Source organism: Bos taurus, chromosome 3, assembly GCF_002263795.3.
Source record: "Bos taurus isolate L1 Dominette 01449 registration number 42190680 breed Hereford chromosome 3, ARS-UCD2.0, whole genome shotgun sequence".
Taxonomy (NCBI): Eukaryota; Metazoa; Chordata; class Mammalia; order Artiodactyla; family Bovidae; genus Bos; species Bos taurus.
In genome coordinates this window covers 33,586,596-33,613,024 of record NC_037330.1, presented here as the reverse complement: position 1 = coordinate 33,613,024, position 26,429 = coordinate 33,586,596, and the positions used below count along the sequence as shown (strand labels likewise).

At 50.3% G+C, this 26,429-nt stretch overlaps 1 non-coding gene and 1 pseudogene across 1 annotated transcript; one reads left to right on the top strand and one right to left on the bottom strand.

Moving 5' to 3' along the window:
* Positions 1 to 11,153: 11,153 nt before the first annotated feature.
* On the bottom strand, positions 11,154 to 14,920 carry LOC100848993 (L-lactate dehydrogenase B chain-like; annotated as a pseudogene).
* Positions 14,921 to 24,569: 9,649 nt separating this feature from the next.
* On the top strand, positions 24,570 to 24,648 carry MIR2413 (microRNA mir-2413). The gene has a single exon (NR_031309.1). It is a non-coding gene; the product is annotated as a microRNA mir-2413 (primary transcript).
* Positions 24,649 to 26,429: the final 1,781 nt, after the last annotated feature.

The following is a 26,429-nucleotide window of genomic DNA, read 5'->3' as shown; positions in this document are numbered from 1 at the left end:
GGCTGCAGGGAGGCCAAGAGATCAACTGAGAAGCTGAGAGAAAAAAATCTTCCTCTTTATTCATTCATTTACTGAATGTTGATTGGGCACGTGTTCCAGGCAGACACTGTTCTGGGCAGTGCTGCTAAGGGGATACCCAGAGGTGGAACTCCATCTTTGTTAAATATATATATTTATGGGTGTCCCCTTAGCAGCACTGCCCAGAACAGTGCCTGCCTGGAACACGTGCCCAGTATGTGTGTGTGTGTGTGTGTGTGTGTGTGTATGGAGAAGGCAATGGCACCCCACTCCAGTACTCTTGCCTGGAAAATCCCATGGACGGAGGAGCCTGGTAGGCTGCAGTCCTTGGTGTCGCTAAGAGTCGGGGACGACTGAGAGACTTCATTTTCACTTTTCACTTTCATGTGTTGGAGAAGGAAATGGCAACCCACTCCAGTATTCTTGCCTGGAGAATCCCAGGGACAGAGGAGCCTAGTGGGCTGCCGTCTATGGGGTTGCACAGAGTCGGACACGACTGAAGTGACTTAGCAGCATATATATATATATATACAGGCTTCCCTTGTGGCTCAGCTGGTAAAGAATCTGCCTGCAATACAAGGGACCTGGGTTCGATCCCTGGGTTGGGAAGATCCCCTGGAGAAGGGAAAGACTACATACTCCAGTATTCTGGCCTGGAGAATTCCATGGGCTGTACAGTTCATGGGATTGCAGTGCCCGTAATATTACGGGCACTCCCCTGGGCAGGGGCTCCAGCATTCAAGCTTGCACGCTGATGTCTTTGCTTTTTGGGTTCCTCTGCCTCCTTTAGCTGGATTTCTCCACCAGCTGGCTGAGGTCTAGGGTGTCTCCTGTTCCCTCCCAGGCATCCTCTCCTGTCTTTGGGGGCCCCGGGGTTTATACTTTGGGTCCCAGGCCAAAACCACCTCCATCGCAACCTCTTTTCTGGATTGTGCCCCCTCTCCAGTGGGTAATCCCCACTTCCCTTCTGGAGTTTACTGCGGCCTCTTTTGGAAACTGCAGGTTCTCTGAAAGCTCCTGTTGTGCTATAGCTCTGCCCTCCACACGCATCCTCCAGCCGCTAGATCCCAGAGGGAGAGGAGCCTCCTCCCAGTCCCCGGCCCTCTCATCAGCAGGACAATAGCAGAACTTCTCCTCTGGACCCAAGCAGAAACTCTCATATCCATGCAGCTGGCTGAGCAGCCAGCCTGGGCCTGTGCTAGTCTAGCAATGTCCACATGGGACCTGGCGTCTGTCCTCCAGTCACTCCCAGGAGAGGAGAGTAAGGCCTGGCCACCACCCACAGAAAAACCACTTAATGCCTTTAAGATGGTCCCCAGAAGCCAATGAGGGCTATGCGACAGCAGAGACCCAATTCTCAGGGCAAGGCACTTGACCTTCATGAGCTCATGGAATCTCACCACAACCCGTTAAGCCTTGTTATTGTACCATTTTACAGGTGAGGAGACTGAGGCTCTGAGAAGTGAATAACCAGCCCGATATGGCATAGCTGCTTTTTTTTGTTTTTTGTTTTTTTTTGACCAGGGGGATTGACTGCCAAGACCACTTCCTTCATGGGGTTGAGGCATGCCCCTCAGTCTTGGGGGTCGGCTAAGGACCAGCCTGAGGTGGTGGTGGAGGCTATTTCAGGGATGTGGTGTGAGAGCTGGGGGGCTGCCAAGGCATATCCCCATTGGCTTCTGTTGGACTTTCTCTGGAAACGGGGAGCACTTCAAGCTGACTTATGTATTATTTGTGGGCAGGCCTGACTGCTGGAGGGGTCTGGCAGTATCCCCACCCTCCTCAGGCCCTCGCCCAGCCCTCTCTCTGATCTCTGAGTCCATGGCTCATGCCTCCACTGTCTCCTTCTAGACAAAGGATAAGCACTGGATTAGGAGCCAGGGGCCAGGAATTCACCTGTGACCTTGACTTTGGGTCTGCAAAATAGGCATAAGCACTGATTATCCTGCAGGGACTTAGTAGAGATCAAAAAATTGAAGGTTACAAAAGGAAACTGCTAGAAAAATTTCATGGCATGATTCATTCATTCATTCTCCAGGTATTTATTAAGCACATAACCTATGCCAGGCCATGCATTAGATTTTAGGGATACAGTCCCAAAGAAGACAATTCTTATCTGCATGGGGCTTAGCATCTAGAGGGGAGACAGGCATGAAATAGCAGCACAGACAAATACTTAAGTACCAGATGAATTGTGCCTTACGAGATTATTTAACAGGATCAAACGTGGGATCAGGGACATTTTCCCGAGGAAATAAGATTTAAACTGAGGGAAGGGAGTGGTCAGCCTTGTACAGGGCAGGTAAGGGCCTCTGGGTACAGGGCATGAGAGCAAAGTCCTGGAGCAGGGAGTAAGCCAGAGGCTTGTGACGGGACATGGGGGGAGGCGGACGTGGACTGACAACTGATTAGGCATGGCCTTGCGAGGTATCAGGTGAAGGCGTTTAAGTGACCTAACAACAATTAACCTTATCTCCAACCCCTGTCTCCTTGTCCTGGGTCCCTGGAGCTTCTCCCTGCCTTCTTTGCCCGGAGTATCTCCACTCCAAGTGATGAGAAATTGGGCTTGAGGAAGAGGTCTCAGGCCCCTACCCCCCTCCCTGAGCCAAGGGGCAGCTGATTGAAAGCAGACGCCTTGCCCCGGTGGGGCCCTGGCGGGAGCGGCGAAGCTGGCTCCCCACTGCTGACCTCAGACCTGCACCGCTGGCATGTCCTGGCCGCAGACTCTCTGTCAGCAAAGCCGCATCCGTCCTGCCTGGAGACGGTCACTGTGGCTGCCCACACCCCCAACCCAGCAATTTCTCTGCCACGGTGAGAAACCTCCTGTGCTCCTGGGCCAAGGCCCAGCCTCCTCTAATTGGGCCTGGAGCCCTGGCTGGAGGAGGAAGAGATGCCAAGAAGGTTCTTAGAAAGGCACGAGCCTGGGAGAGGTCCCTATCACCCTTACCCGCTTCCTCGGCACACCTGTCTCAGGGTCATGCCAAGTGGGGGCTCCATTATTCTTTGTGCCTTGGGCTACGCCCTGTGCTAAATGCTTTACATCCTCACTAAATCCTCACAAGCAGCTCCATGAGGCACGTGACAGGCTCACAGAGGGTACTTGTCACATAGCTGGTAAGTGGCAGAACTGGGGTTTGGACCCAGGTGAAGTGAAGTGAAAGTCAGTCAGTCGTGTCTGACTCTGTGACCCCAAGGACTGTATAGTCCATTGCCGGGGACCAGCCCCAGCTGATCCAGGGTATTCGAAGGAGAGACGGCGTAGGCGAAGATCAGGAGACAATTGCTTAATTAAATGTTAATTAAGGATATAAAGAGTAATAGAATGAGGATAGCTCAGTGAGGAAATTTAGTGTAGAAAAGAGGCTGAATAATTCAGCCAGAAGGTAAGAGAAAGAACGACATGGTGAGACCAAGTTTCGGTGAACAAGGCCCGCACTTTATTTTCCAAAGTAGTTTTTATACCTTAAGTTATGCATAGAGGATAATGGGGGAAGGGGTAGAGTCTTGCAGCAAACCAGGCTTTCTTCCTGCAAACTTATCATATGCAAAAGCTTAGGTGATTTGCATCATCTTCTGGCCTGGAGGCCTGTTAACATTTTAAGACCTTTTCTTCAGAAAACTTATTTTTCTCTAAAGGTGATTGGTCAGGAGCCACCCTCCAAAAGCATTAGATAAAGTTGCATTCCTACAGAGCAAAGGTGTGGTGGGCTATAACAAGAAAAAGAATTAACTCAAGGGTCCCAGGTTACAAACATTAAAGCTACTACTTACACCAATTATATTAATCAATACACTGCCAGGGACACAGCAGGTAAGGAATATGGAAACTTAGCAGCAAACATTGGCCCAACAAGTGAAAATCCCTTCACCAATACAATTTCTAATCAATCTTTTAACTACTCAAAAGAATCTGTGTTTAGACAGTTTAGAACATCTCCTGCCTCTCACAGTTGGGAGGCTCTGAACAATCACATGTGGCCAGAAAAACCTATTCAGGCAGGCTAGAGGACTTCCAAAGGAGTTTGTAGGTTAAACACTGTCACACCCAGGAATTATTAACTGGAGCTGTAAGCTAACTCTTTTTTCAGAGAGGTAGTGGGGGACAGCCCCCCGTAAAGTCAGAGGTGTAGGTGAAAGCACAAAGCAGAAAGTAGGCAGACTCTGGTTTTGGGGGTATATGCTCGAGAATTTCCAGGGAGACTCCTGAGGCTTGATCCCGCCTTTGCGTATGTCAAGCCTCCTTCCTCATGACCTTTGCCACGGGCGGAGCTCGCTCCCCACAGTCCATGGAGTTCTCTAGGCCAGAATTCTGTAGTGGGTAGCCTTTCCCTTCTCCAGGGGATCTTCCCAACCCAGGGATCGAACCCATGTCCCCCGAATTGCAGGCAGATTCTTTACCAGCTGAGCCACAAGGGAAGCCCAGGTACTGGGTTCTAAAGGCGATGACTCCAGTGGGCCAGTGGGCCCTGGCTCTTCCTGTCCCCCTCAGACATTCCTTGTGTCTGCTGCTCCCGAGGGAGTCCAGCTCAGGTCCAAGCTGCTCAAGGCCCAGAGGTCCCTGAGGATCTTAGCACAGGGCACTGAAATGGACTCAGAGAATGCTGGAGCCACCTCTGGGCCGTGGGAGCCCCTCTCTTGAGCAACCTGAGCTCTGGACATTGTCAAGGGCAGTGTGCCCGAATCACAGTTTGAACCATGCCCAGCCGTCCCTTCTGAGAGAGGAATTACAATTTGATGGTTGCCCCTGAATCCCGCTGCCCAGGAGCAGGTCCTGCTCACCTAGCTTCTGAGGCTGCTGCCTCCCCAGGTCCTACTATTGCGTTCCCCAGCTCCTGTTGTGTACCTGGAGGAGTCTGGAATCTCCAGAGGTGCCTCCTAGGTCCCTCAGCAAACCCGGTGCCACCCTGACTGCCCCGCGCCCTTAGGCAGCCCTAGAAGTGCACCCTCTTTCCTTGACCCCCACAAGGAGCCCACCCCCCCCCCACAGACCCACATGCTCTCCCGTTACCCTGGTGTCCCTGGTCCATTTAGCCCTCTTTTGTCCAAGCCAGCACCTCTGCCTGACCCCCTCCTTCAGATAGGTCTTTTTGCTCTCCGTTGGTCAGTCTGTCAGTCAACAAGCATTCACTGAACCATATGGACATGTTGGCAAGAGCTCAGGAGCTGGAGCCAGCTGCTAGGGATACTGTAATGCAACTCTCTTGCATCCCTGGTTCCAGGAGCTCACATCTGTGGCTTCCAGGGTGTGAAGAGAAAAGGCTCCCCTGCTGCCCTGGCCTCAAGATTGGCTTCTCCCTGCTGCCAGTTACTGAAAAAAACATTGATCTGGCAGGATGCCCCACAGAGACCAATTTTTTTCTGTTCCATGTGAAAGTTACCAAGTTGGTGGTCTGTGGGCAGGTGAATCGGCACTGAGGCTAACCGTGGAAGGTGGCCGAGGTGTGCGGCTTTCGGGGATGCTCAAACACAGAAGAGTAGTGAGATTGTTTGTGTTTTAGGGTAGGAAGAGGAGAAGTAGCCCCAACCCCAGCAGGGATCCTGGGGAAGGAAAAGGGACTGAACTCCCGTCTGCAGGGAGTGGACCCAGAAGTCCTGCAGATGCAGCACTGAATGACCACGTGTAAGCATGAGCAGCATGAGTGTGGGGAGCACCTCAGCAGGCAGGGCTGGCGGTACCTGGGCCCATATGTGGAGTCGCACCCCTGGGAGATCCATGTGGCCTGAGAGTATAGGACGGGCTTTTCCTTCTGCCATGGGGGGATAGTGTCACCAGGCACCGGACTGGTCAGGATCCCAGTGCTCCTGGCCCACTTTGGGGAGTTGGACCTTCCACCTCTCCCTTTGGAGCACGTAAGACTTGGGGTTCTTGGACAACGCAAAGGGAGAGGAAGCTTCCAGAGGAAGGCACAGACTTCCTTCAAGTATAGCAGGTTGGGTCTAGATGGTTTTAAGTAAAATTCAAAAATCAAAGAAATGCAATAGTATTTGCATTCTGTTGCCACACATAGCGGTTACTAACGTAGCAGCTTCTGTGGTCCAAAAGCTTACAGTGTGCCAGATACTGTGCCAAACCTTCCATATACATTATTCTAGTTAATTCTCAAAACAAGATAGCTGCTTTTTTTTTATTGCCATTTTACACAAGAGGAAACAGAGGCACAGAGAGGTTAATCAACTTGCTCAAAATGACACAGCTAGCAAAGCTATGAGCTGGTTCATAATCCACATTATCTCTCACTCCAAAGTCTTTCAATCACAGATCCCCCTGCATCTGCGTCTAAGGGTTCCGTGCATCTGTGGAGGCCCGGGAGATCTGGGCCTGCAGGGAAGAACGCTGGCATCTGGAGGCCTCGGGGCCTAACGAGAAGGGGCCGCTCTCAGGTGCCTGTCTCCTGTAGCAGCTGGATCCCATTTCAGTGAGGAGGGCCATCTTTAGAAAGCCACCTTCTCCTGGGCCGAGAAGGAACAGGGTGACCACAGCCCGTGAACCCTGGGGGCCCTTGAGTTCCCACTGCCTGCCCGGCAGGGTTTCACAAACCCGTTGACGTTGACAGGGCAGCCTGTGAGGAGGGAGCAGGAAGCCTGGGGGCCCTGTGGTCTGCCAGCATGGCTCAGAGTTTCCTGGGCTGAGCCCTTCCTGCGGGGCCCTCTTCAGGGCTCTGCCAGCAAGTGCCCCCTGTCCTGCGGCTCTCTGTGGCCCTGTCTGGCTCTGAGAGACAAAGCCCACTGACCCCAGAGTCCCTGAAGGGCCAAGAAGGTCCTGTCCTCTGCATGCTGAGCCTTGGGGGAGCTTTGCTATCCTGGCCCTGGCCTCAGGGTGTCTGAAGCTTCCTGGGGACCAACATTGTGAGGCTGGGGCAAGGACTGTACTACATGCAGTCAGGAGTCCCAGCCTCCACCCTCAGCTCCAGTGCTGACGAGGGCTGTGACCTCGGGCAGGTGTCAACATCCCTGAGCCCCCTTCCCTCATCTGCTTCACAGGGTGTAAAACCCTTGTTGAACAGGAAAATGCTCCGCAAGTTTTAAGGGCTCTCTCACCTGGCTGTGGCCTGATCTCAGGATCTAATGGTTCTCCCTTATGGAAACTCTGCCAAGTCTGAATCCCCAAGTTTCCACAGAAAAGGGAGGAAGCATTCCAGATAGTGGACAGCCTGAGCAAACACTCAAGGTCAGGAACGCAGACACACTCACACGCGCGCGCACACGCACACATACACACACTGAGCTCTTCGTGCCAGGCCCTGTCTTAAATATTTTACATATGTAAACTCATTTAAACCCACTCCAGTGTTCTTGCCTGGAGAATCCCAGCGACAGGGGAGCTTGGTGGGCTGCTGTCTATGGGGTCGCACAGAGTCGGACACGACTGAAGCGACTTAGCAGCAGCAGCAGCAGCAGCAACAGCAGCAAACTCATTTATCTCTTGTTGCTGCTGCTGCTGCTGCTAAGTCGCTTCAGTCGTGTCCGACTCTGTGCGACCCCATAGACAGCAGCCCACCAAGCTCCCCTGTCCCTGGGATTCTCCAGGCAAGAACACTGGAGTGGGTTGCCATCTCCTTCTCCAATGCATGCAAGTGAAAAGTGAAAGTGAAGTCGCTCAGTTGTGTCCGACTCCTACCAGCCTCCTCTGTCCATGGGATTTTCCAAGCAAGAGTACTGGAGTGGGTTGCCATTGCCTTCTCCCTTATCTCTTGTAATATCCCTATAAAGTAGGTACTAGCTTGCCTCCATTTTACAGGTGAGGCAATGGAGGCTCGGAGAAGTAAAGTAACTTGCTCAAGATCGCACAGCTGAAAGTGGGGAACCCAGATTGTAACCCAAGCAGTCTGCAATGAGAGCATGAGTGGAGGTGAGGGCAGTGGGCCTGGAAAAGATGGGAGAGACATCATGGATTTGGCCGCATCTATCTTGTCCTCTCTAGTAGGGCCAGTGCTTGGTATGGAGTCTAGCACACAGTGGGTACTCAAAGATGTTCCTGAAACCTGGGCTCCGCAGAAGGTGCTTATCTGGGGACCCTGAAGTTCTGCACGATCGGGGGATGCTGGACTTGCTGGGTGGGGGGCAGTATGGGCCCAGGGCTGAAGCCTAGACTGTCTCATTGCTTCTTGGCTTGAAATGGGGTTCCTGCCCAGGCCTGTCCTTCTTAAAGTGGCTGCTGGACCCGCATTGACATGAGGGCCCACCAAGTGGACAGGCAGGAATTTTAGCTTAAGTAGCTCCTCAGTCCCCCTCTGGGCTCCTCCCCTTGGGCCCTGCCTCTCCTCCCTTCCCTCCTGCACTGGCACACTTGCTGCCTTCCTCCCTGTGGGATGTTCTTTGCTCCTAGAGCTCAGGGTCCAGGGTGGGCCGGAGCCCTGGGGGGACACACACAGACTTGGTGGAGGGTGTTTGTTGCCGGCAGAGGCTGCTGAGAGACCAGCCTGTGTGCGGGGCTGGAGAGCCAAGGGGCTGGTGAGAAAGGAAGTTTCTGTATTCTGTGGCACTCAGACCCCACCAGGAATGTGGCTTTGGGCCAGGATCCCTCTGGGCAAGAAAGGATGACTCAGCAGAAACAGCATCCTGACCCCACAGGATAACTGGAGCCGCTGTGTTGGGGGTGGGTGCCAAGTGGCAGGGCTGGTGAATTCATGATCCCACCACTTCAGCCTGCATCTCCACCCTCCACCCAGCCCGCCTTCAGATGCCCTTCTCTGGGCTGGAGTTTTAAGACTCTCAGAGTAAAAACCTTCAGAAAGACTTGTGTGTGTGTCGGGGGGTTACCCCAGCTCTTCCCATTCCAAGGGATGGAATTAAGAAATGATGGGTACGATGCAATCTGCGATTGAGGCCCCTAGGTCTGGTCGTGGGAAGATGCCCAGCACGATTCAGGGTGGGGGGCACTGGGCAGCGGAGAGAGCTGGCCTGGGCCGGGCACCGGGGAATTCCAGCCCGAGAGCCAATTGGAAGCACATGTGTTTAGACAGCCATGGAAACCCGCAAAGCTACTTCTCTGTTCCTTGAGTCTAGCTTGTGAAAAACGAAGCATCTATTGCCAGGAACCCTGAGAAATGTCTCCCTTTGTCAGCGGAGGCCTTCATAGCACAGGCCGGTCACTACTGGGGACTGTAATGGGACTCTAATTGGTGCCATCCTCCTACCCACTTGCACCCCAAGTCCTGAGCAGAAGTGGATGATGGTGGCAGTGAAAGTGAGGGTATTGTTACAGCCCCAGATGCTGCTGCTGTTAGCATTTATTGTTTCCCATACATACTGCTAACCATCTTTACCTGTTTAATCTCATGCATTCCTCATAAATTCCATACGAAGTAGATATGTCCTGAGCTCCTAATTTTAAGAAAGCAAACAGCTTTGCAAAAGATTAACTTGCCTGGGGTTACCCAGGTACCGAGTGGCAGGATAAGCTTCTGAGGCTGGGATGTTAATGATTTGCTTGGTTTGTGACCCCCTTCTTCTGTCCCTTGGGGGAAAGAGGAAGTCAGAGTGCTGGCGGCTCTGCCCCTTCCCCTGGGTGCCACATAGTGACAGAGGGTCACCAGGGTTGACCCGTGGAAACACTGACCCCTTTCTGGGTGCGTTGCAACACTCGGCGGTTTCCTGCGCAAAGCATCACGGGTCTTGGGGTCTGGCAAGCAGTGAGGATCCTGGGATTTGGGGCTAGATGACATGGGTCTGCCCTTGACTTACTAGCTCTGTGCTTTGACACTTTATTCTGTCCCTCTGTGACCCTGGCTGTCACACCTGTAAAGTGAGAAAGAAGAACACAACAATTTGCCCTCCATTTATCTGCCCAGTGAGATGAAATGTAGACCATTAGGCCATTGCAGCCAGAGTAACCAGCCAGACAGCAAGCACAGGGGCTCCTTTGGGGTCCAGCGGGTGGCGGTGAGGGCGGGGATGAAAGAGGGGGGAAGTGGGCGGGGCTGGCATCACACTGCTCAGCTCCTTGGTCAGGAGAGAGGCGGGCAGAGATCAGGAGTTACTTTCTTAACAGATAACACCTGTTTTGCACTCATCCACCTGCCTCACAGAGATCTCCTAGAGGTGAGGACCTGCAGTGGAATGGCTGCATCTTCCCAGGAAAATCCCATGGGTAGCACTGGTCTAGGCACCAGTGACAATCATCAGTCCCTTACAAGTGCCCTGTTTGCTGACTACCCTGTGGATGGAATCTCTTGTCTTGCTCTAACGTGGGCTTCTGTTAGTAGACTGGTTCCTGTTGCCCCAGCAACACAGCAATAGTGGAGGTGGCAGCAAACGGCTGTTAAATCACTTAATCAGTTGTGGCCCATGGGCACTGTGCCAACCAGGGGTGGTTACAGCTTTGCCAGACTTAGTCACCACCGCCTGTAACTTAGAGAAGGCAATGGCACCCCACTCCAGTACTCTTGCCTGGAAAATCCCATGGGCGGAGGAGCCTGGTGGGCTGAAGTCCATGGGGTAGCGAAGAGTCGGACACGACTGAGCGACTTCACTTTCACTTTTCACTTTCATGCACTGGAGAAGGAAATGGCAACCCACTCCAGTGTTCTTGCCTGGAGAATCCCAGGGACAGGGGAGCCTGGTGGGCTGCCGTCTATGGGGTCGCACAGAGTCGGACACGACTGAAGCGACTTAGCAGCAGCCTGTAACTTAATGTGGCTGACATTGTTGTAAACACACACAAAACAGGCAAATAATAAGTTCCCAACAAATACATCTTGCTTGCTTGATTTCAGAATCATGAGGGCATTATATTATGTCCCTTACAGTTTTATCCCTGAGTCTATTTTGTTATACTCAAGACCTTGGCAAACCAGTAATTTCCATAGGATGTGTTTGGCCAGGCTACCCCCCAGTCACCCCATTCCTTGGCTCTTCATAAGGATTTATCAATAACAACATACCCATTCTGTTTAGGCTGTTATTATGGTTCTATCCTGAAACATCCTGTAGTGGTTATTTTTTGGAAACATCATTTGGTTCATAATCTCTTAGCAACAGAACTTGAGGGCTAACGGCCGATGCAACTCCAAGCGAGATGATTGTGCCTCCTGCGTGGGCAAACAAACCCACAGCAGCCAAGTCAGTGCACCCTCTGATTATGGGTTTCGTTGTTTTAGGTCATCGAACGTCACCGACACCCACCATGAGCCAGGCTTGCTTTGTGACATGGCTGAGAGCATATGCTGTGACAGCCATGCACCCAGGGCCTTGGAGAACTTTCAGTCACCAGGTGCCCAAGGCTGTAGTCATAGACGTGCCTCCTCCTGGTGCAGGTCCCAGAGTGTGTATTTGACTGGGAAGAGGAGGGAGCAGGAACAGTGACCCCTCGCTCTGTGCATGTCTGCACTTTATGTCATCACAACCCTTCTGCCCAGCATTGTCAGGACTGTCCTGCCGTGTGACAGCTGAGGAAGTGGCAGCTCGAGCATATGAAGCCACCAGCCATGGTCACAGGTTGTCAGAGGCAGAGGTAGGATTGTAATCCAGACCTGCCCAAGCTCCCAGCCTCCATCCTTTCTTTCTCTCCTTCCATCTTGCTTTTTATTTTTTATTTTGATAATTAATACTCCTAGAGCAAGGGCTCCTATTGCAAACATTAAACCACAAGCATGGCCTTTGATTCTTTGAGCCCAAATTCACACATCTAGGAAGAGAAAAAGAAAACTGTGATCCATATACATGGATGAAAACCAAAGGCTCATGGATAATCACATTGGAGTGTTTTTGTTTCTATTTTCATTTTTATGTTTTGGCCACTCCACGCAGTATGCAGGATCTTATTTCCCTGACCCAGAATCGAATTCGTGATCTCTGCAGTGGAAGCTCAGAGTCTGAAGCATGGAGCCACCAGGGAATTCCCTCACATAGGAGTTTTAAAATGTCTACAGCTTAGAACCCAGAAGCCACAGGCCTTGCAGGTCCTTCTGGATGTCCCTCAGTGTATCTGCACTTTTCTTGAGTTGAGCAACCTTATCAGCCTTCAGCTTTTGGTTGATTACACTGGTTAACCCCTGAGCATTAAGGACACACGGATGATTGAGGAAGACTTAATTCTAAATGCCACGCATCTCCTTCACCATTGTGACACCAGATGAATCCTGGATAGATTTTTCATCATGGATTCAATGAGATCAGTCACATGTCATCCAACAGACCAGTTGGTTACCCTTTTAGCTTGGTGATTTCACAGGCACTTTCCACTACCACCTTACATGCTACTGCTGCTGCTAAGTTGCTTCAGTCGTGTCTGACTCTGTGCGACCCCATAGACGGCAGCCCACCAGGCTCCCCCATCCCTGGGATTCTCCAGGAAAGAACACTGGGGTGGGTTGCCATTTCCTTCTCCAATGCATGAAAGGAAAAGTGAAAGTGAAGTTGCTCAGTCGTGTCTGACTCTTAGCGACCCCATGGACTACAGCCTACCAGGCTCCTCCGTCCATGGAACTCTCCAGGCAAGAGTACTGGAGTGAGGTGCCGTTGCCTTCTCTGACCACCTTACATTCTTCCTTCCAATTTTCACTGTTATTGTTCTTTCCCATTTCTGGGCTCAGTTCCCAAACAGAAATGCTGGCCACATATATTCTACTCCAAACAGCTACACTTGAGTCACCGTGTTCTCCCCAAATCCATCCATGATCCATGACAGCTGCTGGAATGAATGCCAAGTTTTCAGCCATAAAATAGTGAAACCTTTGACACCCACTTTCAATCACATGGTGCTTGAGTCATCCACTTAGTTTCCAGGTAATATATATGAGGATATCCACTGGGTTGGAAGCCTCACTTATGATGCAATTGGGACTGTACTTGATGATTGCAGGAATAATGAATTTGAAGAAAACATTCCTCCGCACCGGACTGAGATGATTCTCTCTCTCTCTCTCGCTGGTGGACTCCTGCGGTTATCCCCATAGTCACAGGGTGATCTGTTCTCTGCCGCAATTTTAAGTGTCTGAAGAAAGATGTTCCCATGCTGCAGATGCATTTCCAAGCATTCACAAGGGCAAGTTCATCAGCCAGGGACTTTCCCAGAATGCTGCTGGCACATGCCATACCTACTTGTCCAACACCCACTGCAATGATTCTATTGTTTGCGACTGTTGCCTCCTCTCCTGCAGCCATGCAATCAGTTTTCCCTTAAGAGTTGCCCTTGTTCACAGGAGAGCGAAGGCTCGGGAGACAGTTGTAATTGTTGTGCAGAGGATGACTATTGTGCAATGTTAGCCGTGTGCTCAGCCTCCCCTCTTTCTGTTCATCTTGTTCATGCATTCAAGTCCCTAGGGGCAGCTAGGACTTCATTCGACGTGTGGTCTCCCTAAGGCTGTTCTCCAATAGGCAGCACACGAGGGCCATTGCCACATACCAGTTCCACAGGTCAAAACCACGCACAGAGTGTGAACCTCCTGCAGCCACTGACCCCAGCCTTCACAGGCAGTGTGGGGCTCATAATCCTTCTTTCATTTTGCTTACTTCCCACAGCCCAGACCATGGTTCTCCCTGTGTCAGATAAAAATAAAAATTAAAATAATTAGCTACCACATATTACACTGAGCTGGAAATTTGATTTACATGCTTTTATTTACTCTTTAAAACCTTATAAGGACATTTACAGCTCAGGAAATTGGGTGTCAGAGTAGTTGAGTGACTTACTGTAAGTCACATAAAGCAGGTTCTTTGGTGACACCCACAGTCACCCTCCACCCCTCCTACGGCTCTGTTACTCATGAGCAGAGGTGGAATTACTGAGAAAACTCTTGATGCCTATGCTCTGGGCCCCCTTACTCATACCTACCCCTTCCAAGCCCTAGAAGTCTATTCATAGAGCCATGTGTTTTGTGAAATTTGAAAAAATAAGATGTTTTAATGTTTATTTTCCAGAGGAAAGCCTCACTCAGGTTCCACAGGTCCTGGACACCCTGTTCATGAGTGTATGGCTTAAACATCTTATCTAAAACTTCGCTCCTCCTCTGTCTCCTTTCCCGACTTTACTTGCTCTCCTTGGCACAGTCACTAGCACACCATGCACTTTATGTGTTTATCTTGTTTACTGCACATGGCAGGCACCACTCACGAAGTGTTTTGGGGTGAATGAAGGCAGCCATTGTCCTTACGAAAAAGCTGTTCTGTGTAGTAAGTTGTTTTCATGTTATAGACAGTTTATAAAGATGGAGGAAATGGCTTGCTCAAAGGCACCCACCACCAAGTCCAATCCCCGCTCTCCTGATCTGAGCTACCTGTGGACTTGGCCCTGTCTAGGTTGCCTCTGTCTAGGCCATGACATCATAACTTACTTATAGACCAGACATCATTTTATTGGTGTTTCATCCTTGACTCATCTCTCTTGCAACCATCTCCCCCTACCCTCCAAGCCCTACCAACCACCTCCCAAATATCCATCAGACCCAATCACTTCTCCCCACAGCCCCCACCATAGACAGGGTCTTCATCTACCTCCCACTGGTCTCCCTGCCCCCGTGTCTTCCCCTCAGCTTCCAGAGGCTGATCCAATCAAGTCACTCTCCTGCTGGAACTATCCCATGAATTCGTATTTCTTAGAGGTCAGATTTGAAATCCTCAGCATGACCCATGAGGCCCACGGTGGTTTTTATTTTTTCCAGTTCCTCAAACTCACCATCTCCTTCCTGACTCAGAGCCCTTGTACATGTTCCACCCACTTTTGGTGCCTTAGCAGTCTTCCTCTCTTCCCTCTCCATCTTTCTACTTAATTTCTACTCACCCTTTGGGTCTCAAAGCAGCATCATTTCCTCAGGGCTACCTTCCTTGTCCACCCACACTGGGCGAGAGCCCTTGGAATGGTTTTCACAGCTCCCTGTATATCTCTGCAAAGAACTGATTACAACTATCATTAAATAAACAACTGTATTCTCTTGCGGGGTTTGATCTGTCCTTGTGACCCGCCCCCCCCCCTCCATCCTCTTCCCCAGAAACGGTGTGCCTTGCTCACTGCTGTATCTTTGCATTGTTTGTTTCATGTTGGAGTGTAGTTGATGAACAATGTTGTGTTCGTTTCCTGTGTACAGCATGCATTGTTTGTTTGGCTTAAGGCAGGGATCCCCAACCTCTGGGCTGCGGAGAGGTACCTCCTGTCAGGTCAGTGTGGCATTAGATAAGAAATAAAGTACACAATAAATATGATATGCTCGAATCATCCTGAAACCATCCCCTCATCCCCTCTGGTCTGTGGGAAAATTGTCTTCCATGAAACTGGTGTCTGGTGCCAAAAAGTTTGGGGACTGCTGGCTTAAAGGTTAAAGACAAGTGTTCCTCTCTCACATATACCCCTCGAGGTGAGTTTTTCTTATCAGCTGGCAACAGTGCTCCATGTGATCCTTCGGGACCCGGGTCCTTTCCTCCAGTGGCTCTGTCATCCTAGGAATTGTCACCTGCATTGTGGGGGCTGGATCATTGCCACATCTGGGTTGGAGTCAGCAGGAAGGGAAAGAGTTTTCTTGGTCTTGGTTTGGTTCCAGATATCTATTACTGGATAACAAACCACTCTGAAATAGTGCTATAAAACATCAACTATTTCATTATTCTCATTGATTCTGTGGGTCTGTGAGGAACGCTGGGAGTTGGGGCAGAATTCCTGGACTGTGGCTTGTGTCTGTACTCTACAATGTCTGGGGCCTCATCTGGGAAGACTCAGATGGCTAGGGGTGACTCAAGTGGTAGGGGTTGAATTGTCTGGGGGTGTCTTCACTCACCTGGTGCTTGGCTAGAAGACTGGGCTCAGTGGGGCCTGTTCCAGGGCACTTACATGTGGCCTCTCTAACTTGGGGTCCTCACAGGAGTTGGACTTCTTTTACTGAGACTTGGGGCATTAAAAGCAAGTCTTCCCACAAGGTAGAAGCTGCCCAGTCTTCTATGCCGTAGCCTCAACAATCACATGACTTTCCACTTTCTTCTGGGATGAAGACCACCCAGGTTCAGGCAGAGCGGTCATAGATACCTGTCACTTGGTAGTTGAGAGTCAAAGAATTTTAAAACCATTATAGCCAGAGGGGCTAATACCAGCTCCACTCACATTCCCCTGGTGAGAATGTAGTCATACGAGTGCATGTGTGCTTGTGTGTGCTCAGTTATGCCCGACTCTTTGCAACCCCACAGGCTGTAGCCCACTAGGTTCCTCTGCCCATGGGATTTTCCAGGCAAGAATACTGGAGTGGGTTGCCATTTCCTTCTCCAGAGGACCTTCTTGACCCAGGGATCAAACCCACATCTCTTGTATCTCCTGCATTGGCAGGTGGATTCTTTACCAATTGAGCCACCGGGGAAGCCCGTGCAGTCATATGGCCCTTTCTAAATGCACGGAGGTGGGAAATACTATCCCCAGATGGGCAGCCATGTTCAGCTTCAAGTTCATCATAGTGGAAGAGGGAGAATGGATTTGGTAGACTGTTTCCTCTCTGCCACGGTCTGTTCCTCTGACCAACCAAGCGTGTGTACACCCCTCTTCCCACATGCAATACATATCTCTTCAGGAAAAAAACCAAAATTCCAGTGATTGAATCCACTGCTGCTTGTTTATAGAACAAATCACTGACTGGATGTCTGCAGTGCCTCTGTGTTCTCTCCTCCATTAGGGATGGCCCGCTTCTTAGCCTAGAGCCTTGACATGAGCTAGTTCTAAGTGGGAAGGCAAAATCAGCTAGTTGTGGCCTGTTGAATGGAGCGAAATCTGCTTTCACCTTTATCTCAGTACTTCATTCAATCTGTTTACAGAGTGGGAACATCAATAGATGTTCATTGAAAAGAATATCAACTAAAATTAATTCCAGATGGATCAAAGATTCAAGTGTAAAAAGCCAGCCCATAAAATGCTAGGGTTCAAAGAGGGTAAGAGCAGACAGCTTACAGAAGAAAATAAACAGAAGGCCAAAAGTGGTATGAAAAGGCATGTTCTCGAGGATGTGGGGAGAGAGAAACTCTCACATGCAGTTTGTCGGTGTTTGAGTTGATCATTTTTAGACGGGGGTTGGTAATATCTTTCGAGGTGTCAAATGTTCAATATTTTTTACTTAGAAACTCCACTTTCATGTATGTATTATACAGATACACAGTATTCCCACAAGTGAGCAAAACTATATGTCAAGAATGTTCCGTGTAGGCTTGTTTAGAATAGCTAAGCCTCTGGAAACCACCTAAATACCCTTGCATGGGAAACTATCAAATAAAGTAGAATCTCATGCAGCTGTTAAAAAGAACACAGGAGAATTAGCAGTACTAACACAGAAAAATTCCAAGGAACAGTGATAACTGGAAACGAAAGGCATGTTGGATAACATTATGCATAGTGTAAGCTCACGTGTATAAAGAAAGAAAACAAACTAATATATTCATTTGTATTAAAAGATACCTGGAAAGATTCATAGAAAGTTTTAACAATGGTTACTTCAAGGGGGAAGTGAGTTTAAGCCTGGGGGAAGCAGGAGAAAGTTTACTTTTGGCTCTGTATCTTCTCCACTACATGGATTATTTTACAACATCCATGCATCACTTCTATAGGAGAATCAAATTCAGAATAGTGGGATTTCTGGTGGCTCACATGGTAAAGAGTCTGCCTGCAATGCAGGAGACCTGGGTTCGATCCCTGTGTTGGGAAGATCCCCTGGAGAAGGAAATGGCTACCCATTCCAGTATTCTTGCCTGGAGAAATCCAGTGACAGAGGAGCCTGGCAGGCTACAGTCCATGGGGTTGCAGAGTTGAAGATGACTGAGCCACTTCACTTTTCTAGGGAAGAAGGGAAGGGCATGGTGGAGAGGCCGTAAAGGCTCTTTAGCTGTACGTATAATGTTATGTTTCTAAAAGAGATTGAAATGGTTAATATGGTAAATTTTGTGTTAGTATATTGTACCACAGCAAAAAGAGGAAAAAAATGTGACAATCTGTTCATAACAACTGATAAAGCTGGATACTAGGATGCTCATTATATAATCCCTCTGCTTTTTCACATTTTAAAAACATTTCACAACTTTTTTTTTTCTAAAAAGATTCACTCAATAAACAAGATAAAATAAAGGGAAAGAAAACCAGAAAAGTGAAGCGAAAGGGACGTCTAAGCAGTAAAAGAAACAATCTCATGGTGCACACTTTTAATAATCAGCTTGGTGAATTCAATGACAGTCTCAGCAGAGACGTGCACACTAGCATTTCCTGTTCTGAGCTCAGGATGCTGAGATGTCAGGAACACAAGAAACATGGCTGGCATTGCTCAGAAAAAGGAAATTTGCCACTGTGTTGCAGAGACTTAAGAGACTGTCACAGGCGCAGGCAAGAGCTGGCGAGGACCTGGGCCGTATGAGCTGTCTCCTCTCAACCTACAAAGCTGTGTGGCAGCCCTGCTGTCGTTTCCCAGTTGCCCCCGCTCCTTGCCCCTTTGCCCGCTCCTACCCTGGGGGTCTGGGCAAGCAGTGGACTCCCCTGCAGGTGGGCACACTCTTCCTTGCCCTCGGCCTCTGCCCACCCTGCAGGGCCTAAATCTGCTGCACCTGCAGTTCTTTGATCCTTTTTGGTTTCCTTTCTTTTGAAAAAATTGACCACAGTGCCGTTCTGTGATGTTTTGAAAACCCTCTTCCTGTGAACTTGAAACGCGGGTGATAAAGAAGTAAAGGGCAGAGGGCTGCGGGTTTCACCAGAGGCCTTTGTTCTGGGCACGGAAGCGATATCTCAGGTAGACAGAGGTGGGGTGAGGGCCTGGAGTCTGACCTTGAGGTTCCAAGGGCTGCCTCGGAGGGGCATTGACATCCAGGGGCAGGTGGCTGCCCAGGGTGCCCTGTGAGGTGGTGAGCTCCCTCTCCATTGCTGCCAGTGGGCTGTGTGCTCAGTCACTCAGCCGTGGCCGACTCTTTACGACTCCATGGACTGTAGGCTAGGAGTCCTAGGCTCCGAGTTCTAGGCTCCTAATCCTAGGCTCCCGCTAGGCTCCTCAGTCCATGGAATTTTCCAGGCAAGAATATTGGAGTGGGTTGCCATCGTCCCACCTAGATGACACGTGTCTAGGGTGCCTGGGAGGATTTCTTCACAAGGAGGTGGTCTAGTGCCGCCAAGTTTTCCTTCTAGCTGGGCCCATGATTCTGGGCAGGGCTAGGAGGCCCGGCCCTGCTGTCTGTCCCTCCACTGACCTCAGCCATGCAGAGAGCAGACCTGGGCTGTGACAAGCCTGTTGCTGCTTCTCTCCAGAGGGGCCGAGGTGAGACACTGCCCTTCCTACAGCTCCACTGTGTGTGTGTGTGTGTGTGTGTGTGTGTGTGTGTGCGCGCGCGCACGCACCCCTCAGAGTCCTGCAGAGAGAGAGACTGCTTCTGGGTTCCAGTCCTGGCGGGCCTCCACGAGCTGCTGAGCAAGCCTCTCATTGGTGTGGAGTTCAGATGTCCAGGGTTTCTGGGCTGGATGTCCGGGGAGTCTGGCTCCTTAGTGGCCTCGATTTTGTGTTCTCGTTGCTGACTCTTGGAAACCAAGTGCTGGCAGCCAGTCAGTGTACTTGGGGCTCCAAGCTGGAGGCTTAAATTCATCACTGAACTTCAAACTTGGAACAGCATAAGCACACTCACTGTCCTTTTTACAGAGAAGGAAACTGAGGCCCAGGAAAGTTGAGGGGCTTGTCCAGAGTTGCTGTCTGGGAAGGGGGGGGGAGTTGGAACTGGGTGTCCTCTCACTTCCAGGTCTGCTCCCCAACTTCTCCACCCTGCTCTGTGGTGCCCTGGGATGCTCACTTGTGGAATCACTTTGATAGGTACCCTTCCCCTCTGCTTTGACCAGTGGGGAGCATTGCCAGCTGATGGGAGGCAGAGAGGAGAGGGAATTAAGGCACTTATTCCCACTAATGTTCCCTGTGGGGTTGCCACAGTATGGCTGCGGCCCGCAACCGAGGCCACAGAGATGCTCAAGCAGCCTCTCCATTCAAAACCATTCTGGTCACCTCCCCAGGCCAGCAGGCCTAGCAGTGGAATAGATGGCTACTCTTGGTCAAGGTTCCTGCAATCCTTTCCTACACCCTGGTCTTACCTTTGAAAAGAATCTCTTTACTGAATGCTCCTCTAATGGTCCAACTGAAGTATGCTGCCTGTTTCCTGCTAGGATCTTCCTGATCCATACCATCCTGCCAGCTCATCAGCAAGGACCCCTGGGTCTGCTGAGTCATCACTGAGCATGGGCCCTGCCCTGAGATGGGGGCCCATGGGGGCTGGAGGTGGGCTTTCTAATTCCTACTCTTTTCTCTGCCTCTGCTCACACCTCACTCCTCCCCTAACTTACTGCTTTGCCTCCAGCCCTCACCTGTCATTCTTCCCCTGCCAGATATCTGAGGATGTTTAAGGGATGAGAGTGAGAATTAAGCAACTTTCACCCCTACCCTGTCCAACCATGATACATCCGGGAAGTGATGCTCTGAAGTCTTGGACATCACCGGCCAGTCAGAGAGACCCTGGGTCCTTGGGACAAGGTGTCTTGGGAGCCAGTGCACAGAGACAGGGTGATTTCACATTGCTGGAAGAAGCCTCTTCCCTGGGGACTCTCATTCAGGAAAGTTCACCCACCCACTCACTCACTTGCAATGCAGAGGCACACTCCTTACCAAGCCCACCCTCGAGGGACCTGAGCGTCACTTCCTCAAGGAGACTCTCCCTAGCCCTTGGCTGAAGCTGGCTGTCCCATGACGTGTTCCCAGCACACCCCATCCCTCCTTGTTTTGTAACTTTCATCGCGCCAACATCACTTGTCCATTGTCTATGTCCTCTAGTGCTCCATCCTCTCCCTAAGAGCAGGCCCCGTGTCTGTGCTGCTGACCTCTCTACCCCTGGCACGGTGCAGGGCACACTGTAGGGGTTCAGCAAACTGGTGAACTGAAATGGAAAAGCAACACTACAATCCACACCGTGCAGATTACCCCTCTTGTCTCTTGGTAGAAACTGACAGAACAATGACAAGCCATGGCAGGCTGAAGAAAACATCAGCCTGAAGAGGCTGGAGGTGGGGCTCTGGTCCTGCTGTGCCTTGGAGACTCCAATCAGTCTCTGGGCTTTAGGTTCTTTAGTAAGATGTGATAATACTTATGTTAATGTTTTCTGGGACTTCATAACAAATTATTATAAATTTCACAATTTAAGACAGCACATGTTTGTTATCTACAGTGTCCATGGGTCGGGAGCTGGGTCCTTTATGAAGCTGCAGTCAAGATGCTGGACAGGGGGGCATATGTATACCTGTGGCTGATTCATGTTGATCTATGGCAGAACCCAGCACAATACTGTAAAAGCAAATATCTTGCAATAAAAAATTAAAGAAAAGAAAAGATGACAAGCAGGGCTGCATTCATATCTGGAGACTCTAGTGAGGATGGATTCACTTTCAGACTCACACAGGTTGTTGGCAAAATTCATCTCCTTATGGTTAAAAAACTGGAATTTTGGTAGCTATTGGCAGGGGGCTGCTCTCAGCACTAAGAGGCCACCCACAGTTCCTTGCCATAAGAACTTCTGTATAGGCCCTCCCCGGACAAGGGAGCTTATGTCTTCAGAGTCAGTGAGAGAGGAAGTCTCTAGCACCAGCCTGCTGGTGAGACTGGATCTTTGTAACATGCTGTAATCATGGAAGGAACATCTAATCCTCTTTGCCAATATTGGTTAGATATTGGCATAATGGTTATTCCATTGATTGGAAACAAATCCCAGGTCCTGTCCACACTCGAGGGAAGGGGATTACACAAGGGCATGAACATGAGGATATGGGGGTCACCTTAGAATCTGTCTCCTATGACACTAATCTGTCAAAATTCTTGAGTGAGTTAAATGAAAGCACAACAGCACTTCATACAGTACCTGGCACTTAGTGAAAACTCAGAAAATGCCATAAAAGGCAGCTAGAGGCAGCTGTTTCTTCTTTGGCCAGCGTGGGAATAGCAAATGTTGATCCATTATTGGCCCCCAGGCCCTACTATGTCCATCAACTGCTTCAGCCATTTGTAAAATCTGTTTGGCTCTTGAAGGCATTTGAATTTGCCAAATGGCATTAGATAGTATGATCAATAGCTGTTCTTTTTATTGTAGCTTAAAGATCTTCGAAGATCAGTAGTGTATCTTATTAACTTTTCCAGCCTCCGGTGCTTAGCTTGTTGGGCTTAGGATGTTGAATTCAGTCTGAATGTCACAAGTGTTGAGCTACAGCACTCACCAGAACAATTTGGATCTGGAGCTATATAGACCCAGAGGGCACATGGTGGGGGTGGGAGGGAGGGAACCAGAATAGGTTGAGTGGCCGAGTCAGGGAGGACAAGGAGCCACCTGTCGGGCCCTGCTATGGGGAGACCCCAGCTCCTGTTGTCATGCGTGTGCACCTGCCTCCACCCCTAGCTTCCTCCCCTTCTTAGTGTTCAACTCCCTTCCCCACCCCACCTCGCCCACTCCAAGCAGGGTCTCTTTGGGATCTGGGTGTGTTGAGCCTGCTAGTGTTAATGGGGGAAGAAAAGAGGGATTCCTTCAGAGACATGGACTATCTGGGCTGCAAAGTGCCTTAGTTAGACCCCTGGAGAGGGATCAACAGCCGTGTTCAGGATAAGGGAAGAGAACTCATGTCTATTGAGCACCTACTCCTGCCTCTGGGCTCCACGCTTTACATATTTCATTTCCTCTGTTTTTTCAACCTTCAAGGTAGATAAACAGAAGCCCAGAGAAGGAAAGCGGCTTCCTCTTGTCACACAGCCTCTGGGAGGTAGAATTAGAACAGAACCTTGGTATCCTGGGCTGCTGGTCCAGGGTTTTCTCTCAACAGGTTTTTCTTCTCCCCCTTGTGGGGGCCTTGGTGTTGTAGCGCACTCCTGGCCTGGCCCAGTTCTCTCTATAGAGCCCTGGTTCCCACCTTCAATTCTTCTTCCCCTCTACCTCTGCTTCCAGGACTTTCTCTGGTTGGTGTGCTCCAGACTCCTGCTGACTCAGGAGGTGGCACCTTGCTCAACCTCAGCCTGGCACTGGAGCAGCCACTCAGCCCATCCAATCCAGAGTGCAAACATTCTTTCCAGCAGGGGCAGAAGCAGTTTGAGGCTCACACACCTGGGCACCTGTTGCCAAACTTGGATCTGTAGAAGACAAACCAGAGAGGTCATGTCATCATTTCTGGGCAGAGCCATGGCCCCAAGAGCTGAAGTCTCTGCAGAAGGCCCATCTGCAGAGGGTGGAAGGTGGTGGGCGAGGTCACCCGTCCTGGGGCCGGTTAGACGGGAGGTTCACCCACCCTCCTTAGTAGAAAAGTGGAGGCCAGAAGCCACAGGCAGCAGCCTGGGGGCTAGGACTGTCAGGGCCTGTGAGAGTCTGAAACACTCCTCGGTCCCTCATCTGAGTTGCTTTAGATCCCCCACCACTTTCCCTGAAGGAGTCTGTGTGTGGGGGGTGAATTCCTTAAAGGCAGGTCTTCAGGGTAAGGAGAGAAAGACAGCTGGGTACCAATGTTACTTTTGCACTCAAAATAGGTCTGGGGAGAGCTAGGGACAGCTGTCCGGACTGAAAGAAGCCGGCTGTGCCCCTGCAGGGGGAGCTGCCGGGGCCTGAGCCAGGGCTGCGCTGGGAGCACTGGGAGCTGCCGTGAGGGCTCAGACAGGCTGGCGCTGCTCCTGAGCCTGGCCTGTTCCAAGAAAACACTCTAGGACCAGTCAGTGACCCAGGGAAGAACATCCTGAACCTAGTTATACTTCTTTTCAAAAGTTATAGGAGTAGAACCTAGAAAAAGAGAAAGCACACAACATACACCACACACACACACACACACACCTCTTCCTCACCTACCATGAAATATGGGCTTCAGACCTCTCACCTCCCTGGGCCTGCAGAATCATACGAAGCCCACCTAGTCACACACAACCGTCCACAAACACACACTGTCACACACCATGACTGTCAGCAGCACACAGCCACGTAGAGTCACACATCACCAAAGGCGACCATGCGTTCACACACCATGACACACAAGCACGTGAGAACACACAGTGCACAGGGAGACTTAACCGCAGGCACCGATGCTCACCCGTTCGTCTGCGTGTAATCACACAATTAACGGCAGGCACCGATGCTCACCCGTTCGTCTGCGTGTAATCACACAATTAACGGCAGGCACTGATGCTCACCCGTTCGTCTGCGTGTAATCACACAACTGGACGCCGTGGCATGCAGGGATTCTGAATCCGCACGGTCACGCACAGACTCATACCACTTTATACAACCACAGACGCACTTAGCCACACTCACAGGCAGGTGAGGACACACACTCGTAGGCAACTGGGCACAACCGCACACCGTCGCCGGCAATCAGAGGAATGACCTGGCAGGTCCCAAATGTGCTTAACACAAGCGGCAGGGCAGGGGGCTGGGGGCGCCTTGTTCTCGAAATGGGGGTCGGCGAGGGCCTGGCTGTGACTGAGTCAGGGACAGAGGAGTCCACTCAACCCTCCAGATGGCCCATTTTCTGGTCACCCCTCAGAGCAGCAGAAACTGGGAAGGAAGTTGGCTGTCTTTGCTTCCCGTCCAGTGGAGCATTCCTGGGTCCTGATGCAGTGTCCACAGCCTCCTCCCCCTCTCCCCTCCAGTCCACTGGGCTCCTGGCAGGAAGCTCGGACCCAGGGGGACTGCGGTGAGTCAGCAGGAAAGGGCTCAGAGAATTGGACTTGCAGTTGCTGAAGCTTCTGAGCGAGAAATGGCTGCCGTTCTTATGAGGGGCTATCCGTTGGAGGTCACTGTTCCAGGAAAGAGAGGGTTATGGCCTCAGGACTTGGTAGCAATGGCATTTCTCAGCCAACCCTGTGTGTGAAGCAGCAGAGGTAAGGTGACATGCTCCCTCACAGGCTGCACTCGGACATCCATTGCCTGCCACGGGCTCTGTCTCTGCATGGTCCTCAGCTGGGCTTGGCCCACTGGCAGTGCCACCTGCTCTCCACTGTCATGGACTCATTAGTTTATTCAACCATTCATGGAGCACTGACCACACTGAGATGCATGAACTGTGCCTTCCAACTGGGAGGATGACCTAAAAGATGATTCCAGGTCAATGTGGGGACAGAGATGTACACAGGCTTTTGTGAAAGCTGCTGGGGCTGGCTGCTTGGAGCCCTTGACCTCCAGCCCCTGCAACGGAGACCAGGATGGCTGCGGATGGTGGTGTCCTTCCCTTCGGGTGTTCTTGACCTCTGACCTCTCCCAAACGAGGCAGGTAGCACACCTGGACGGCTCTTTCAGGAAAGGCATGAATGTTCACAAGTGTTAATAATATGGCCCTTTTCATTTTCCCAGGAGTCAGGGAAATACTTTTTCAGATCTGAAGGACAACATTTTAAATACCACATCCAAAGGAAATTTTTGTAAAATGACTTCCTGCCTCCTGCAACTCAGAAGAGTCCCCGCAAGCATTCTCCTTGCTGTCTCAGGGTTATATCACAAACTTCCGTTCATACCAGACCAGATATAGCGGTTCTTTCTTGGATTCAGAGGAGGTGGTCAAAAATACTCATGGAAGAAACAAACACACACTAATGAGCTCAGACCTCTGGGTGGAAAGATTGGAAAGAGGCAGCAAAATTTCCAAAGACTTCTAGGTATGGGTATGGGGCTTAGAGGGCGGTGGACGCTGCAGGGGTCATTCTCTTGGTCCCTGAACTCTTCTCAAGAGGAGCCTGACTCTTCATGCCCTCCTTTCTTTTTCACTGCAGAGCTCAGCTGCTTCCCCTCCTCTGGGTACCACATTGCATCCTCCCAGCCTTGTCTGAAGAGTGCATCCCAGCCTCATCTCATCCCCCATTCCTGGCTGTCCCTGAGCTTAAAAACAAGCATCAACAAAGTTCCTTTTAACCCCTTCTAATCACTCCATGGAAATTAGAACAGCAGGGAAGTTATGAAAGTTCTGGAATCTCACAGAGTTCTTACATCCCAATCGACTCTCCAATTGAAAAAGAGAAAATTCACTCCTGCCTTGTATGTATAATGCTATTTTTAAAACTCCAGATAGGTTAAGTACTTAAATATAAAAAAGAAACCACAGATGTCATTAAGAAAACCACGGTTGACGTTTTATTGTGTGTTATTTTAGGGGGAGTGAGACCTTTTAGGCAGAAAACCAGAAAAGCCTGATATACTGAACCACACAAAATTTGTAAAGTTCTGACAACAAAAGCTCTCTATAAAAAGTCAAAACACAAAGGACAAGCTGGGGAAAATATCTGCAACAGATTAAACAAAGGGCTTATATCCCTAATTTACAAAGAGCTTTCACAAATCAACAGCAGAAAGACAACTCAATAAAAAAATGAACAAAGGCCACGAGCAGGTAATCCATAGAAGAAGAATTATAATTAGTTAATAAATGTGTGCAAAGATGTTCACTCTACCTTATAGTTTTAAAAAAAACAAATTAACTCTTTGTGTGTGTTAGTCAC